Genomic DNA, 15,366 nt, shown 5'->3' with positions numbered 1-15,366 from the left:
GGGCCACTGTAGTGCAGATACAATGGGGACGTCCCAGAGCTCCCAAGATTGGAGGGAGAGTGCTGAGAGTCCTGCAAAACCGCTCGGCCAAACTGTGACACAGAGGCCGCAAAAGTGTCAAATCCGGAAAACGTGACAAACGCATGATAGCCCGACCAAGCAGCATCGCGACATGAAGTAGACACGGAAAACCCCATGGGCGGCCTCCCCCGAAGGTCCCCCAGAGTGCGTGGAGTGCGCAGAAAAGGAAGACGGAGGCTCTCGAGCAACCGCCAAATAAGCCTGTCTGATGGTCAAACGTATTTTATTTATTGTTTATTAACAGTTTCTTATATAGCGCAGCATATTCCGTTGCGCTTTACAATTAGAACAACAGTAATAGAACAAAACTGGGTAAAAACAAACAGATATAGAGGTAGGAAGCTTACAATCTATAGGGAAATAGGCATAGATACACAAGGATTGATGCTGCCTATTGCATAATGGTCCACCAGATTGCTAGGTTCTTAATGGGTTGTATGATGACACCCCACAAAGTTGGCCAAGTGTCAGGAGGGTGTGAGACTAAAGAAAGACAAGATATGTGATGTTATGTGGACTGTACAGAGAGGATGTAATTAGATAGGGAAGCACTGAAGGTTATGTGGGTGGGTCTGTAATTTGATAGGCTTGTCTGAAGAGGTGAGTTTTCAGGGAACATTTAAAAGGTTTGGAGACTAGAGGCGAGTCTTACTGTGCGTGGGAGGGCATTCCACAGAGTGGGTGAAGCCCGGATAAAGTCCTGTAGTTTTGAGTGTGAACAATTAATGCGTGTGGATGAGAGACGTAGATCTTGTATCCAATGGGCCAACGTCTGCTGGGACCCCGGCCCTCCAGGACGGGAGCATCGTACAGACCAAAGAAGAACTCAGACTGTCAAATAGGCGAAGTACCCCGTACAGAGAAACTTCTAAAGGTCACGAATCCGGTGAATCCGCTGAGAGGGCCGAAAACACAAGTGGCAGATTTATGTGAAAAGCGGACATTACACCTGGAAGAAACGACAGCTGAGTATGAAGCTCAGCCTATCCTCATGGAATATCTTGCAAGAAGGCTGACAAGAGGAAAGAAAGAGACCCAAGTTTCGACACCCATCTGGCCCAAACCAGATCCAGAAGAAGGACCACCTTCCAAGGTGAGATAATACATCTCCACCCACTCCGGAAAAACAAATAACCGAGACTGCAGAAAAGTGAGAACCATTATGAGGTCCCCTGGTGTCGCTGGAGGGTGAAAGGAAGGCTGCAGTTGCAGTACTCCCTGTAAGAAATTCCGAACTTCCGGCAGCCAGGCTAATTTCCTTTGGAAGAAAACCGACAGAGCAGAGATCTGAAAATCAGGCAAACCTCGTCGAAGCACAGCCGAGAAAACCACCCGGAGAAACCAAAGAAGGTGGCTAAATGAAAAAAAACGAAGGGAAAAAACCCTCGTCATTCACACCAGGCCACAGCAAGTTTCCAATAGTGGTAATAGTGAGGCGAAATCGGAGCCTAGTAGGCATAACCGACCGAGGGAATTCCGTCCGACTGAGAAGGTCTCGTGAACAGCCAGTTCTTTTTCATGAAAGGTTAAATTCAAGATGAAGACTTTAAAGATGAAGAATATGACTAGGGTACTGAAGATCCGTGTTATCTCCACTGAGGTAGGCGTAGGAGCCGGTTTACCGTGATCAGAGGCTGAGTCACTCCTTCGCAGTCTGAAGTGGGAACAGAGGCGACTGGAGCGGGATGACGGCAGCAGTCGGACAACTCAGAGTCGTTCAGGTCTAGGAGCGTGGGTAGCAGGTAGATAGGAACCAGAAAGAGGGACTGCAATAACAGGAACCAGGAGCAAGGGCACACTCTGGAAACTGGGAGCACAGAGCACTAACATGCAGACTTGCTGCAGAAGACGTTGGCCTGGCGTCAGAATGCCCCAGATATACCCTGCCCCCTCCAAGGATTGGCTGCAGCAGTATCAGTCTGAATCAGGCCTCTGATTTGTGTAAATAGCTACCTGAAGTGTCAGTCCTCCCGTCAGCTAAAGTTCTTACGGGAAGTCCATCTACTAGGCGTTACCATGAGAGCGCTCCTGACCAAGACTGGGAGAATTTGCCATTTGACACCGATTTGCAAACTTTGGTCAGGATCAACTAAATGATGCTGCCCATGCTAACATACGATCACAGGTTGTTGAGGTGAACGGGGTCGCTAAAGCCACCTTTCCCTCAGATGGGACTCCTTTTTTCATAAAAAAAACAGAGCTAATGTATAGAGTGTCGGAAAAAGATGGGCAAAGGCTGGAACAGCTGATAGTGCCTCACGTACATGTACCATTGGTCTTGCACACTGCCCATACTTACCCTTGGGGTGCCCACCTCGGAGAAGAGAAAACCCGTGAGAGTGTACTCCTGCGTTTTTTTTGGGCCGGGGATAACCACTGAAGTAAAAAAGTTCTGTCAATGTTGCTCCATTTGCCAGAAAACCTGTCCAAAGCCTCACCTCAGGGCCCCCTTGTTCCAATGCCCGTCATTGGGGTGCCTTTTGACAGGATTGCTATGTATCTGGTAGGCCCTCTGGACAAGTCAAAGGGCAACCAGTAAGTGCTAGTCATAATGGATTATGTCACTCGCTATCCAGAGGCCATCCCGATATGAAACATAAAAACCTGCTACATAACTTGCCAAAGAGCTGCTGTTGTTTATTCATCTGGAGATTCCTAGGGAGATCCAAACAGACCAGGGGACACCCTTTATGTCCCAAGTGTTTACAGAACTCTGCCATACAACAGGGTTTTTTCACCTCCACACCTCTGTCTATCATCCACAAATGGATGGATTGGTAAAGCGCTTTAACCACTTGCCTGGCATAGACGCTTCAAATGCGACCACACCAGGCTGGGCTTTCCCAGACATGGTCGCATCTGGTGTGACCAGTCAAAAAGCCCACTGTGCAGCAGCAAAGCTTCCTGCAATTGCTGCTGTCAGTTGGACCTCCGGGCCCTCTGCTTCCTGGTTCCCTCCCCCCCAGTGCCTGCCATGCTGATTGGTCAGCCGGGCAGCAACCCCCATCCAGTAGCTGCAAACACTAGCAGCTGCTGGAGAAACGTAAAAAAAAACACAACAGCCCCTCACCTTCCAAAGGGGCTGTGGGGCAAGCTGAGAGGACCTGCTGTCTAAATACTGAAGTTGTGTTGGTCACGATGTTTCGATGATTGATAGTCGCGATGTTTCGACCATCGGTGTTTGCACAAATGTTTTGATTTTTTTTTTTAAAGAAAATAGTTTTGGTCGATGTATATTTAAAAATTAACCTAATTCGATAATAAAAAAAAAACAATTTCTGAGCATTTTTTGGAAAAAATATTCGTTAGTTAAGTGGTTAATCAGACTCTTAAAACAACGATCCAAAGGGCCATCTTGGACAACAAGCGGGATTAGGACGACGTACTTCCATACCAGATGTTTGCCATTTGAGAGGTTCCGCAGTCAACTGGCTTCAGCCCCTTTGAGCTGTTACACGGAAGGCATATTAAAAGAGGGCTGGGAACAACAGCAGTCCGAGGAATCCAACTCTGTGGAGTTTGTAAATAAACTTTATCAGCAACTTCACCAAATTGGTCCAAATGTCCGTAAAAACTACATAAAAGCTCACCCAGACAAAAGCGAGCCTCTGATGCTACGGTGGAAGTTTGAGAATTCCAACCAGGGTTCACAGTATTAGTCCTTGTCCCCACTCAGGAGAGTAGGCTGTTTGCTCACTGGAGAGGTCCGTATGTAGTCGTGGGGGCTGTAGGTGTGATATCGAGTTAGACAACCAGGGAGATGTCACGCTGAACAGAAATATCATGTTAATTTGCTGAAACCTTGGCAGGAGGAACCTACTCCAACCCTCCTCGCCAGTGCATTAGGGAGTTTGGACGTTCCATTAGCCGAGACCTTGTCGTCTATTCAGATGCAGGAGGCCGAAGCTCTAGTATGAAAGAATCAAGATGTTTTCTCAGCCATTCCTGGGCAGACCACCTTAGTGGAACATGAAATTCACACTCATAAAGGGGTAGTAGTAATGCAAAGACCTGCATCCCTGAGGCTTGGAGAAAGGCGGTAAAGGCTGAAGTGCAAGAAATGTTAAAGTTGGGTATAATTGAGGAATCGAAAAAGTGACTGGTCTAGTCCAATAGTCCTAGTACCCAAACCCAATGGGACATTGAGGTTCTACAATGACTTCAGACGCCTTACTCAAATCTCTAGGTTTGATGCCTACCCGCTTCCCAGAGTGGATGAACTGGTGGAAAACCTAGCTGGTAGCAAGTATCTCACAATGCTAGACCTAACTAAAAGGATACTGGCAGATACCCTTAAGTAAAGCAGCAAAAGAGAAACCTGCCTTCTGTACACCTGATGGGTGCTACCAGTATCTGGTACTGCCATTTGGACTTTATGGAGCACTGGCAACGTTTCAGCGGGCTATGGACCACCTTCTGAGACCCCACATGGGGTATGCCTTTGTGTATCTCGATGATATTGTCATTTATAGTACCAACTGGAAGAGACATCTAGATAAACTTCAAAAGGTTCTAAATACCCTCAGGCAATACGGCTTTATTGCCAATCCTGCAAAATGCCATATTGGTCTGTCAGAAGTCAATTACATATGCAGAGCGGAAGTAAAACCCCAATTGAAAAAAGTAGAGTCAATTAGGTCCTGGCCAAACCCAGCACTAAGAAACAAATACGGACCTTCTTGGGGTTACAATACTACAGGTTTATCTAGAACTTTGCTGCAAGAGCCCTGCCCTTGACTGACTCCCTGGAAAAGGCTCGTCCCGAGCAGATAATATAGACTGTTCCACTAGAGAGGGCCTTGGAGGAACCAAGAATGGCCCTATTTACTTATCCAGTTTTTCAGGCACCAGACTTCACTCGTCCGTTCCTCCTACTAACAGATGCTTCTACCACTTGACTCAGTGCCGTTCTATCACAAAGAATAAACAATGAAGAAAAACCTTTACTTTTCCTAAACAGAAAGCTCTTGCCAAGGGAGACTCGTTATGCTATAGTCGAGTTGGAGTGCCTTGCCATAAAATGGTCCATTGAGACTTTAAAATATTACTTATTAGGACCAGAATTTGTCCTGGTCATCGATCATGCACCATTGAGATGGATGCGCCTCAACAAAGAGGTTAATCCCAGGGTCACTAGGTAGTTTTTAACCCTACAACAATATAAACTCCGAGTGGAGCACTGTCCCGGGGCTCGTTATAAAAATGCTGATGCCCGGTCTAAGAAATTTGAAAGACCGCAAGGACATCTGACCCCTTGAGGGGAGCAAGGCGCTTCACCACTTGTGGAGAAGCGAAGGGGTAATATGTGGTGAGATAGGGTTCGTTTCACCAGGGAAAGCAATATTTCCCTGGTCACAACTCCCCTGTAGGGGGTAAAGAAAAGCAATCCAACCTCAGAGAAAGTGCTTTGCAGCCAGGTAAAAGAACATGGTTCACTGAAAAGCCCGGATACTGAGGTGTGCTTGTGGGAGAGAAGGGTGGGCTCTCAAACACATGGCTCTGGTCCAGGTTTTCGGACCTTCGCTGGGAATTGGTGTAATTGTACTGGCAAGGATTTAAACCCTGCTCAGTCTACTGCTCCACACACTGGTACCGAAAAGTGGCCAGCGAGTAGGGAACATTTCCCCTAGCGCTAGGGACTTGGACCATGCATACGGACCGCGGATTGGAATTTTTTTTTTGTTTTGTTTGGTGAAGTGTGTTTGCTGCCTATATGCCATTAAATACTCGCAAACTATACATACTGCCTGCTGTGTTCTGACTTTAACGGTGACCTTGTTACAACACGTTTCTTCAAGGTGTTATTCGCATCCAGCCTCCCTATGTCCCTCCTGTGGCCCCATGATATCTGTCTGTTATGTTGTAGTCTGTTAAAGAGGCCTACTTCGAACCTTTGGGGTCAGTAGATCTCAAATTGCTGACTGCCAAGACTCTTTTCTGACTGGCTATTACTTCCGCACGAAGGGTCTCGGACTTCGGTACATTATCCTGTCGTCCTCCTTTTTTGCTTTTCCACCATGACAGAGCGGTTCTCTGTACTAGACCTGGTTATCTCCCTAAGGTGGTTTCTTTTCACCTTAATCAAGAGATTGTGGTTCTGGCCTTGTCGGCAAAGGAACATTCTTTGGATGTAGAATGTACTGCCCCATTAGACGCTCTCATGCCCTTTTTGTATTTCACAAGTGTGGCTGGCCTGCTAATAAGCAGACGCTGACCAGATGGATTAGAATGGGCATCGCACATGCTTATTCTAGGGCTGACATTCCATTGCCAGCTTCAGTTTCTGCCCATTCTACCTGGCCTGTTGGACCTTCTTGTGCGGCATGCTATGGGGCGCCTGCCAAACAATTGTGCAAGGCGGCTATGTGGTCCACACATTTCTTAGGTTTTATACTTTTGATACCGTTGCCTCGAAGGATGCTTCCATTGGACGCAGGATTCACTTATTCTCTCAGTCGTGTCCCCAGCCTTGAAGTCCTGCTTTAGGACATCCCCAAAGTTTCCCTGTGGAAACCTTATGTACCCTACTGCAGAAAAGGAGTTATGGTAGACTTACCTTTGTTAACTCTCTTTCTGCGAAGTACATAGGGTCCACATGACACCCACCTCGACGCACCTGGCCTCTGTGTTTTTACGGCATTGGCCTCTGGTTCCCTTCTCCTGTCTGTGAGAATGTGTTCTTATGTGTCTAACATCTTTCTTCTCTCCTTTCTGCTTTGAGCTGGTTAACAAAACAGAGGTGCCTGGAGGCGGGTTTATAGGGAGTGAAGTTGAGTATCCTGGGATACGCTGAAAGCTTTAACTGTTTGGTGCCCAGATTCCCTGATCCACCACTGCAACCCTGATGTTTCCCTGTGGACCCTAGAATCTTTGCAGGTAGATAGTTAACAGAGGTAAGTCTACCCTAACTCTCCTTATTATTTTCACTTTCTTCTAATTCATTACTTAAAAAGAAAAAGGAATGGACGTGGCTTGGCGGGCAGAGCGAAAGGACACGCTATGCTGTAGCTCCTGTAGCCTTGCCTTTAAACGCTCATTTATCTGGAACAAGTACCACCTCTTACATCCCTATTCCCTTCACCCACGGGCACACATCGTTGGACGCCCGGTTTCCCTGCTGAGGAGGATCGGCTCACCTTCTAGAGTGCCTCCTGTGCTGCCTACAGACCAGTGGGGAGCTGTGTCCGGACTCGGTGGCGAGTGCTGTAGCGGCTGAGACTGCTGCGCTCGCCATCTTGCTCCCGGCTCCGGATCCCACCTCCGGCCGCGCTGTGGACTCGGCTCAGCTCTCCTGGACCCTGCTGTGGACTCCACATCCACTGCCTTGTGACTGCAGGGACGCCCGGAGGTGAGAGTGATGCGTCACACACCTCGCTGAAGTGTAGCGGCTCTCCCTCCTGTGGCTGACTTGTATAGCAATTGCTCTAGATGTTAGAGATCGATAGGGGGCTGCTTATTTCCCTTGTGCTCCTATTTTCCTATGTCCTTAATTAGCCTGTAGTTCCCAGGAGCTGGGGATCTTTTATACTCCCTACCTGGGACATCTTTGTATATCTTATTGTGCTGCACAGTATATCAGTTATATATAACTCCAATACTCTTAAGTGAGTTGTCTTCTGCTCTCTCAAATATCCAAGAGAGGAACTGTGTTGCCTGACAGTAATAGTGTGTGCCTACTCTCGGTACTCCCTCTCTGCCGCACTGTTTTATTAACATAAACTGCTGCCCTGATTGCCCTATTTCCCAACCCAGAGCTCACATTTCTACTAGTGGGTATTCTGGTAAATACTCTTCTTCCACCTATAACTACTAACTACAGAAAATATCTTGTGATATTCTGAGCCGTATTGCACCGAAAGCTAAGAAAAAGGGGCCTCAGGAAATCTCTCACCACTTCCTTCACCAAGAAAAGCAAGTCTCACCTCCGTCTCCTAACAGCCCTTCTCAGCCACCTGAGATAGATCAATCATCGTCACCCGTTACTAGGGGGGATATTCAAAATCTTCAGGCTCTTATTATGGACCTTAAATACTCTTTTACCACTGCCCTACAAAACGCTGTCGGGGAACTCAAAGCAGACATGATGGAGCTTTCATACCGCACCACTTCTCTTGAAACTCTAGTAGAGGTACAGGAAGTCCAAGAACATATCGGTAACAACATGAACTATTTCTATACTGAATTGGACCTCCTCAGGAATAAAAACGAGGATTTGGAAAATCGTGACAGGCCTAACAATCTTTGTGTTCGCAATGTTCCGTAAACGGTAACCCCCAACGACCTGGAACCCTATATCCTTCGATTGTTTGTTCACCTTCTCCCATCAGTGGATGCCTCGACTTTTCAAATCGAGAGGGCCCATAGGACCTTAAGGCCCAGACCGAAGGACACTGACCCTCCTCCCAGGGACATAATTCTCGAATTGCTTTCCTTCAAGGTCAAGAAACTGATAACTTCAGTCAGTAGTCATGCATTTTGTTTGAAGGATCAAAGCTACAAATATTTCAGGATCTAGCCCGTTCAATTATAGTGAAGTGCAGGGACCTGCGCTCGGGGACTACTCTGCTGAGAGAAAATGGATATAAATATAAATGGGGATTTCCGTTCCACCTTCAAGTGGAGATTAAGGGTAAACCCTATTTTTTGAGGACCCCGGAAGAAGGGAAGGATCTTCTCCGCAAACTGAATCTTAACTTTTCCTCTTGTTCATCCCACCAAGCCACTCGTGATCAGGACCTTCTGTCCTGAAGCATTTTCTAAACTGATTGTTTTCTGTCGTAGGTTGTATGTTATGCTGTGAAGTACAGATTGGTGTCGAGTCTCTGGTATGTGTTTACTAAGTATCTTTACACATTGTGTTTTCAATTGTTTTAGTACTTTACCTTACTCCACACTAATGCTATTGTATGTTGATGTTTAATTTGTTGCTAATAATACCCACAAATTCTTCAGATGCAATGTAGCATACTTGCTCTGGGTGGGAAATGTTGGCCCACCGCCAAGCCTCACCACCCCCAATTTTAGGGATTACTGCATTTATAGTTGTGTACTCGATTTTGTGACTGGGGATAATCCCCCGACTAATGAATCCCGCCCTCAAACTCTCCATTTTTTGTTAGAGCTTTTTTGCAGTAGTTGTCACCTATACTTTTTGGCTGTACTCTTCCCTCCCTCCCCCACTCTCTATTTCTTCCCTAACCATACTTTTTACATGCCTTGCCATTAACACTAAGGGCCTTAACACTCCACAGAAGCACTCTCACTTGTTTCATTCCTTAAAACGCCTTTGGGGCGATTGTATTTTTCTTCAGGAAACTCACCTCAAATCGGTGAGCCATTGATCGTTAGCTTTATACACTATTCTAACAATGTCTCTAAACGGAAAGGAGTGGCCATATTGGTCCGTTCCACATTCCCGTTTGTATTGTCCGACTCCAAGAGTGACCCTGAGGGTCAATTTCTTATCCTTAAGGGGAAGCTTGAACATGAGGAGGTGACCCTAGTTAATATCTATACCCCTAATTCTGGCCACTCCCGTTTTTTTACTAAGTTTTTCACATCCTTTCTGAATTTAGGAGCAGTAAAACACTTATAGGTGGAGATTTTAACACAGTCCAACTCCCATAGTTAGATAAATCAGGTACTCATAATGAGAATTCCCAAATCCCAGGCTCTGCAGCTTTTTGTAAGCACTTGGCCGAGGCTGGTCTATTTGATATCTGGAGATCCCTTAATCCCTCAGTAGGGACTGTACTTTCTATTCGAACCCCCATGACTCCTACTCACTTATCGACCTCTTTCTTGGTTGTGCTTCCTTTTCTCAAACAGCAATTCACTCCTCCATTTACCCTAACACATGGTCTGACCACTCAATACTAGAAGCGTCTTTTGGGCTCTTAGAGTCCACCGCGGGTAGGACTTCATGGAGATTGAATGAAACTCTTCTAAAACTTCCCCAGTTCCAGGATATGGATATGGTAAAAGACTGTCTGCAGGAATATTTCCTCCTTAACTCCTCTGAGGATACGCCTATCCCCACGGTTTGGGAGGCACATAAGTCAGTGATTAGAGGCCATATGATTCAATTTGCTTCCAGTCATAAAAAATCTAAGGAAGAGTTGATAACATCTCTTAACTCTACTATTGCTTCTGTAGACCGAGAACATAAGAGAATGATGTACTAAAAAATTCTCTCTCAAAAACAGGCAGAGCTACAAGTGCTTCTAGCTGAACGAGGTGAGAGAAGTCTCAGATGGGCCAATCAAATGTTTTATGATAAACGTAACAAAGCACACACCTTACTCGTAGACTTAGATCTAAATGGGCATCACAGGTCATCTCTGCAATCAGAGGGCCCTCTGGTATATGCTCTATAATCCTAAAGATATTAATGGTGCGTTTGCTCACTACTATGAAGCTTTGTACAATTTCACTGCCCCATCTGACCCTGATTCCCATGCTCAAGGCATTCAACAATATCTGGACTTGTGCGCTTCCTAATATCTCTGACTGTACGGCCTGAGCCTTAGTTGTAGACATCACTGAGGAGGAACTTACTTCTGCCCTTAAGTCTCAGAAACCTTCTAAGTCTCCAGGCCCTGACTGTCTTACTATGTCCTACTATAAATCATTTATATGGCAACTTTCTCCCCAGTTGATTCACCTATTCAATCCAATTCTACGTGGTGCCTCCTTTCACCCTGATTCGACCACCTCTAGAATTATCGTTATTCCCAAACCTGGGAAGGACCCCTCCCTTTGCACCAGTTATCGTCCCATTTCCCTCATTAACACTGATCTTAAACTATTTGCCAAAATTTTGGCCACTAGGTTGAATTAAGTGCTTCCTGATCAAGTAGGCTTCATTGAACACCGCCAGGCCTCAAATAACACTAGACGTACTATAGATTTGATACATTATTCTATTACTAACAAGATTCCTTCAGTGATATTGGCTCTAGACCCAGGAAAGGCATTTGACCGCCTATTATGGCCATTTATGTTTCACGCATTAGCTTCAGTGGGTATAACGGGAAACTTTATGGGGGCTGTAAAGGCTCTTTATTCACATCTTTTTTCTACAGGTATGACGAATGGTTGGCATTCCTCTCGTTTTGATCTGGGAAATGGGACGAGGCAGGGTTGCCCTCTTATCTTTGAGCCATTGGCGGCTAGACTTAGAGCTAACCATAATATTGGGGGTGTCAATGTAGGGAATGAACAATATAAAGTGTCTCTCTGCAGATGATATTCTCCTCACATTGACTAATCCCTTAATATCGCTTCCTAATCTTCAATCTGAATTACAGGCGTATGGTTCCCTTTCTGGGTACAAAGTCAATAGCTCTAAATCTAAAGCCATGGCTCTGTGTCCCATCACAGCAACTCTCACCATCTCCTTCCCTTTTATTTGGTGCCCTTCCGCAATTAGATATCTTGGCATTTCCATCACTAAGTCATACTCCTCATTATACCCCGCAAATTACTCCCCCATGTTCCAAACATTAACGAAAGATTGAATGCATTGGCAGTCCATTTTTATATCATGGTTTGGTATTAATATAATTAAAATGAATCTACTCCCCAGACTGCTGTACTTATTCCAAACCTTGCCCATGCCTGTTCCGATTTCAGCTCTGGACTCCATGCAAGCCCTCTGCAACCGTTTTATTTGAGTACAAGGTAAACCCCGCATTCGTAGAACCATTTTGGCTAAGCCTGTCCCTGATGGATTGGGTCTGTCAATACTCCGCTCTTATTATCACGCTGCCCACTTGAATCATATTGTGTCGTGGCACTCCGAACCCGGCCGTAAATGTTGGATGGATTTAGAAAACTCAATGCTTTGTGTGGGGCGAGCAGATGACATAGTATGGCTACCCAGATCTCTTAGACCAGCCTCAGTCAGTGCAACTCCAACCATAAGGTTTACACTTAATATTTGGGATAAACTTTGTTCCTCATTGGATCTGGCCCGAATTCCCTCACCTATGTCTCCTATCTGGGTCCATCCTCGATTCCCTCCGGTAGTTGATGGACCTATGGCATCCTTTTGGCGGAAATGACAAATTACTAGATTTAAACATGTGAAGGGTCAATTTGCCCCACCTTCGTTTTCCAACCTCCAGGTTAAGCACTCACTCCCTGCCTCTTGCCACTTTCAATACAATCAAATTCTGAGTTTTCTCAATTCACAATTTCCCTCTAGTAAACTCCGTACGCTGACCCACTTTGAACGCCTCTGTCCCTACTCAATAAGCCGTAAAGGTAACATTTCTGTTATCTATCATTCTATTCTGGCCAATGACTCTCTCGACTGTGAACCTCACGAATTAGCATGGGAGTTAGATCTCCCGTCACATTTTGACTATGAGGAGTGCTCCATTATGAGGACTAGAATTTCTAAAGCTTCAATCAAAGAGACATGTTACAAAGTATATACTAGATAGTATTTGGTACCCTCTAAGCTTCACACCATTTTTCTAATGACCTCAAATCTTTGTTGGAGGATTTGTGGAGAAGTTGGTACATTCTCTCATGTCTGGTTGTCTTGCCCAATAATTCTTTTTTTGGAATCAAGTGTGGGCGCTTTTGTCGCAGATTTTGGAGTCTACAGTATCGGGTAACATTGCAACAACATTATTATGTGCCCCGGTTCCGTCGATTAGCAAGCATCAAGACAAGCTAATACTACATACATATTATGCAGCTAAATTTCTGATAGTCAAAAACTGGAAATCCTTTACAAAAATGTAGCCCTTGCACGATCACTGGTGCGAGATAAAGGGCGGGTTTTACAGAACAAAAGTAAAATGCTCTTAATACAATGGCCACCTTTTTATTTTAAATAAACTTTATTTTATAAATGGTGTATAAAACATTGAGGTAGTGTTACAGTATAAACAATGTGAAGAGACTCATTTCCTCCCAGTCACTGGCCTGTAACGTCCTCTCTTCTCCCTTTCCGGAACTTACTTCAGTCGAATAATTTCCTCCTTACAAAGCTGTATAACCTTGTTAAAATCCAGGTGAAGATACTTCCTCCAAAATCTTCTGTCTCGCCCATAAACCTGCGCAGGGTAACATGGACTGCCTGTAACAGAAACGCACAATTATATGTCCCCATAGCAGAGAAATTGGGACTATAGGGGTCATTCCGAGTTGATCACTAGCTAAAAATGTTCGCTGCGTAGCGATCATGCAAAAAAAGGCACTTCTGCGCATGCAGCACAGCGCGCGACGCACCTTCACAACGGGCAATGTATTTTTCCACAGGGTCTAGCGAAGCTTTTCAGTCGCAATGGCCGCCGCAGAGTGATTGACATGAAGTGGGCGTTTCTGGGTGTCAACTGACCGTTTTCAGGGAGTGCGCGGAAAAACGCAGGCGTGGCTGGAAAAACGCGGGGCGTGTTTGTGACGTCAATTCTGGAACTGAACAGTCTGAAGTGATCGCAAGGTAGGAGTAGGTCTGGAGCCACTCTGAAACTGCACAATATATATTTTTTGTAGTCGCTCTGCGATCCTTTCGTTTGCACTTCTGCTAAGCTAAAATACACTCCCAGAGGGCGGCGGCCTAGCGTTTGCACGACTGCTAGCGAGCGTACAACTCGGAATGACCACCTATATACAATTCTACACATGTTTTATACATTATATATATATATATATATAAAATAGGATTTTAATACCTACCGGTAAATCCTTTTCTCTTAGTCCGTAGAGGATGCTGGGGTCACCATTAGAACCATGGAGTATAGACGGGATCCGCAGGAGACATGGGCACTTTAAGACTTTGAAAGGGTGTGAACTGGCTCCTCCCTCTATGCCCCGCCTCCAGACTCCAGTTATAGGAACTGTGCCCAGGGAGACGGTCATTTTGAGGAAAGGATTTATTATTAAACGAAGGTGAGATTCATACCAGCTCACACCTCAAGCATGCCGCAGAACGTGTGGCATTCAACAGAACAGAAGCCAATGGCATGAACAATTTGCAGCAACATGCTGACCAGAACCGTAACACAACATGTGTGTAACCACAATTAATAACTGCAGATACAGTACGCACTGGGACGGGCGCCCAGCATCCTCTACGGACTAAGAGAAAAGGATTTACCGGTAGGTATTAAAATCTTATTTTCTCATACGTCCTAGAGGATGCTGGGGTCACCATTAGAACCATGGGGTTATACCAAAGCTCTAGAACGGGCGGGAGAGTGCGGACGACTCTGTAGCACCGACTGACCAAACTTGAGGTCATCATCGGCCAAGGTAACAAACTTGCAAACTTAGCAAAAGTGTTTGCTAAATAGCTGCTCGGCAAAGTAGCAATGCCGAGACACAGCCCCCCAACCCCACCCCACCCCGGGGCAGCCACCCAGGACGAGCCCACCTGTCTAGTAGAATGGGCCTTCATCTATTTCGGTAACGGCAAACCTGCCGTGGAATGAGCATGCTGAATCGTACCACAGATCCAGCGCGCCATGACCTGCTTGGAAACAGGACACCCAATCTTGTTGGGAGCATACAGGACCAACAGAGCCTCTGTTTACCTAATTTGAGCCGTTCTGGCGACAAAGTTTCAAAGCTTTGACTCAACGAAGGCATCAGTGGCCACAAGCACAACAATAGGTTGGTTCATGTGGAAAGATAAAACCACCTTCGGCAGAAATTGTTGACGTGTCCTCAATTCTGCTCTATCTTCATGGAAGATCAAATAAGGGCTCTTGTGAGACAAGGCCGCTAACTCAGACACCCGCCTTGCAGATGTCAAGGCCAATAGGATGACCACTTTCCAAGTGAGGAACTTCAACTCCACCTTCTTTAAATGTTCAAACCAATGTGATTGAAGGAACAGCAACACCACATTAAGATCCCATGGTGCCACTGGAGGCACAAAAGGAGGTTGGATGTGCAACACCCCTTTCACGAAAGACTGAACTTCTGGAAAGGAGGCCAATTGTTTTTGAAAGAAAACCGATAAGGCTGAAACCTGTACCTTAATTGAGCCCAATTTTAGGCCCGCATCCACACCTACTTGTAGAAAATGGAGAAACTCTTCCATAGGAACCTTCTTGGAATCACACCAAGAAACATATGTTCCTCCAAATACGTTGGCAATGTTTAATGTTTACACGTTACCCCATTTCTAGCCTGAATAAGTGAGGGAATGACTTCACTGTAAATACCCTTACGGGCTAGGATTTGGCGTTCAACCGCCATGCCGTCAAACATAGCCGTGGCAAGTCCTAATACACGCACGGCCCCTGCTGCAACAGGTCCACGCGC

Source organism: Pseudophryne corroboree (genome assembly GCF_028390025.1).
Source record: "Pseudophryne corroboree isolate aPseCor3 chromosome 2 unlocalized genomic scaffold, aPseCor3.hap2 SUPER_2_unloc_3, whole genome shotgun sequence".
Classification (NCBI taxonomy): domain Eukaryota; kingdom Metazoa; phylum Chordata; class Amphibia; order Anura; family Myobatrachidae; genus Pseudophryne; species Pseudophryne corroboree.
This window is presented reverse-complemented; position numbering follows the sequence as displayed.